This window comes from Belonocnema kinseyi, chromosome 4 (genome assembly GCF_010883055.1).
Source record: "Belonocnema kinseyi isolate 2016_QV_RU_SX_M_011 chromosome 4, B_treatae_v1, whole genome shotgun sequence".
Taxonomy (NCBI): Eukaryota; Metazoa; Arthropoda; class Insecta; order Hymenoptera; family Cynipidae; genus Belonocnema; species Belonocnema kinseyi.
In genome coordinates this window covers 15,305,218-15,309,658 of record NC_046660.1, presented here as the reverse complement: position 1 = coordinate 15,309,658, position 4,441 = coordinate 15,305,218, and positions in this window count along the sequence as shown.

Sequence of the window (4,441 nt, the reverse complement as noted above, 5' to 3'; positions counted from 1 at the left end):
ATTAAATTAAAATTTTTTTCACATGCATACAATTTATGCATGGCACATATACGTCACCCATTGATACTTTTAGTTCAAGTTGCCGCCAGATGTTGGCGCTTTGCTTCTTGATATTTCTACCATTGAGTCTATCGACAAAGCATTTGTCGAAAGGAAACTTCGTATTTATTCGATTACAACTTTTGCAATTAGGAACATCATGGTTATTTCAGAAAAAAAATTATTGATTGATTTTATGACATTTTTAACAATTTTATTGAACAAATGCATTTTTGGGGCATTTGTCGACGGAAATTTTTTTTTTGTATTTGAGTCTTATCAATTTCAACTTCAATATAATTTCAGAAAAATTCATAATTAGTTGATAAATGATATATTTTTCTCAAAACAAATTCAACAAATAAGTGAGTTATGCAGAACCTGCAGCCTTATTTGAAAAATGAAAGTAATGATAAGCTTAAACTGTGAGGACTGAAATTTAAAAAAAAACTTTGTTGGCGATAAATGTTCAAATAATGAACATAATTATTAAATCTGTCTAAAACATTAGAGAATTTATGAACTCAGTTTGAGTCTCAATCAAATTATCTTAAAGTTCCAAATTTAAAACACTGACAAAACAAAACAAAACAAAACAAAACAAAACAAAACAAGACAAGACAAGACAAGACAAGACAAGACAAGACAAGACAAGACAAGACAAGACAAGACAAAACAAGACAAGACAAGACAAGACAAGACAAGACAAGACAAGACAAGACAAAAATGTTTCTCTCAACAGATGTCCGGATAATGCAGTTTTTTGTTAAATTGATTAAAACAATTAATAAAATGTATCATCTTATCATAATTGTTTCTGGCAGACGCCTCAATAATTCATTTTTTAATTAAAACTGTTTTAGAACTCATTATATTTCTCAGTTAGTTATGCATGTTGCTGAAAGTGTCATAAAGTTCCCAACTGAAAGGTCTAGCATTCGTAAGAACGAGTTTTTCTGCCAAAAAATGCCCGAATAATGTAATTGTTTATTGAATTTGTTTTAAAAAATCATAACATTAATTAACAAATTATGATTTTTTTCAAAATTACCATAAAGTTCCTAATAAAAAAAACTGCGTCGAAAAGACCGAATTTTTCTGTCGGAAAATGGCTGATTAATGCATTTCTTAATTTAATTTGTTTATAATATTAACAATAATAATTTCAAGAAAAAGTTTCTTCATCATTGTATTGTTTTTTCTAAGTTCTTGCAATATAACTTAACAGAAGGTAAAATTATTAAAACTCGTGAAAAACATTCTTCGAACGCTTTCACATTTCGCCAGCTTCCACATAATTTTTGTTTATTTATAAAAAAAATATAAGCCTATTTTAAAGATGCGGTTTAACAACTCCTCAAGAAATTTTATCAGTTTCAACCAATTTTTTTTTGTCTGAATCTGTCGTTATTTTGAACGAAAAATTAATTTTTTCTCTTCTTTGTGGCGTCCAGCACCTCCACCCAGAAGTCCGTTTCTTTGAGAAAAATCAGAGATCCGGAGAATCGGGATTGCTGTCAAAGAAGAGCTGAAAAAAGCAAAAAATTCTGGCAGTGTATTCTTTAATTCTTTCAATTTTCTCTAGTGGAGGTGCTGGCGGCCACCACCTCCACCAAAAAATCGGTGTTTTGAAAAACTTAAAGGGCCCGAAAACCGGCAACAATGTCCAAAGAAAGCCTAATGAAGCCCAAAATGATGGCATAAGGAAGATATTCAAATTTCGTTGTGGAGGCGCTGTCTTCCCATATTATGTCTACTTAAAGAAATATATAATCATCTATTTCTTGTTATAGGGTTAAGTTCACAGTTTGATTGCCTACCTAATGGTGCTCCCATCTCTGATGTTTTTCGTTCCGGAAATTCTCCTTCTACTGACACAAATCATTCTCCTGAAGGGTCACCTGTTGCTAGTTCTCAATCGAAGTGTTCTTCGCTCAGGGCTTCTTCAGCAGCGCCGTCCGCTCGTGCCAGAACCAGGTCTCCTCCTGCCAGGAATTCTTCTATACGCGTACTTGGATTTGCACTTGAAGAACTTAAATTTGTTCGCCTTATTTCCAAAAAAAATTCAAACCGGATATTTGAAGTTCGAAGATATACTTTTCCGCGCCATAAAACAGTTCTGATTAGAGAAGAACATGATCTCCTAAGGCCCCTTCCAACCGAAGAACAAACTGTTTTATCAAAATCGAATGGTGATGCTCTTGCAATATTTGGGATGAATAATAGAGTTCTTTATGGAATATACACGAGAAAACATCACGTTGGTTTTCAGACAGAAAAACGGGTGAAATTAAACATGAACACAGGCACGATTAAAGATATAACAGAAGAAGAAATTAATGAATGTCCTGTAGGCAAGGACTACCCAGTCTCATCGAATTTTAAAATAACAGTTGTAGACGGTTTTATTCCATAACATAATATTTATGTTTAAAATTTTTTGATGTAAAGTTGATGTTATAATGTTTTTTCTAACATAGAATAAATTTTGTGTGCTGTAACTATTTTAAATGATGATGTAAGTGTTATTTACGTAGACTTTTAATTTAAAGAATTATAATATGCAGTTTTGAAGATCAAAAGATTTAAAAACCACTGGTATCAAGCCTTTAAAATAATATTCTATCGAAATATTCAGTCTAGCCGAAACTCTGTTTCTATAACTCTGTTTCGAAATTGAATTTAACAATTCAAGACTTAAATATTACAAAATTAAAAGCGTTGGAAGTTAAGAATTTTTTAATAATATTTTTATTTTATCAATTGTAAGTATAAATAAATCGGAGTGGGGCGATGGTCGTGGGGACTAAAGCGTAGGATTTGGACTCACTCCTTCGGCTTGCGGGTTCGATTCCCGCCTCGCACTCTGGAAGAGTCTCGGTGGCCCATGCGGTGAACACTAGCCCAGCAAGGGGGGAGTTGTTCATCTCCGGAGAGTCGTGGGACCGGTACCTCTAGAGAAAAAGGTGTTTTCTCTAAGTACTTAAGGCTGTTGCTCTTGGTGGTTCGGAACCCACCTTAAACTGTAGGTACCCCTTCCGCCACCAAGTAAGTGTGTGGAGGGTGTGTAAAGGAATAGAGAAGGTGTAAGAAAAATGTAAACCCTTAGGGGGCACATTAGAAGCTTCCATTCCTACAAGTATAAATAAATCAATAATTAAAAAATTGGATTTGTACTTCAAGTATTAAAAACTGAATAATAACTCATTTAATAAAACGATTATAAATCCGTTCAAAGTTTAAGAATTTCCAGATTATAACTGCTTTAATTGGTTCCATTTTTAACCTATTTAATTTGATATTTCCAAATTAGGAAGAAGAATTATTGTGACTAATTGTGAGTAATTTTATGCGATATTTACAAGTTCTGAAAAGATTGAAAATTAATTTTAAACTTCTAATGAAATCATGTAATTTAAACGAAGAGTGTTCATTTTTTTAGAACTTCTTAACATATTATAAAATAAATAGAATTTTGCCTACAATTCTTAGAAAATCCTGCAAATAAAAAAAAATCTTTAAAATCTTCCAAGTTCTTTTTTAACAAGTTTGGAAAATTTTTTAAAAATTCTAAATTAATTTTGAATAGTTTTAAAAGTTTCCAAGTATCTTTAAAATTACTCTAATTCGTCCTACCAATAATAAGTGTTCAAATGTTATTTATAAATCGAAATTTAAAGGAAATTTTTTTGATTTGCACGGTTTTCTCAAAGTTGCAAGACAAATTCAATTAATTTTAAAAATAATTTAGAACTTCTAAAAAATTGGAAAAATAATGTAAAATTTGAAAAATGTACAATAACTTCAAGATTTTTCAAAATTTTGAAAGAGAATTTTCAAGATTTTCAAGGAGGCTTAAACTATTAAAAATTAAAATGATTTTACTTCTGTTTTTAAAACTTTTAAGTGTAAAAAAATTTAATTTCTACATTTTTAATGTTTCTAGCCTAAAATAACTGAATAACATAAATGCATGACAATTATTGAACATTTAATACAAAAATGTATTTGGAAAACTTTTAAACTGCAATTTTAAAAGTTTAAAATTCAAGAGTTCTACTTTGAATGCTTTAATTTCTGGCTTATTTTTCATTTCTTCAAATGCAAAAATGTTTAGAATATAGTATGATTTTTTAAACTTTATTGACCGTGAAATATGTTTGCGAACCAAGAAATGACCGGGAATATTTTATTTTATTATGTATATTTGTGGAAATTTATATCAATAATTTTCATGTAATGTTTGTGACAAACTAGAATTTTAAATGATTAAGGCTCACTTTGTTGAATTTTTTTACACTTTTGTGCAAAAATCAACATCTTTTTACGCGTAAATGCCAAAATCTTGCATTTATCGATTTTATTGTTTATAAATATCGTCATTGTTATATGTTAACAAATA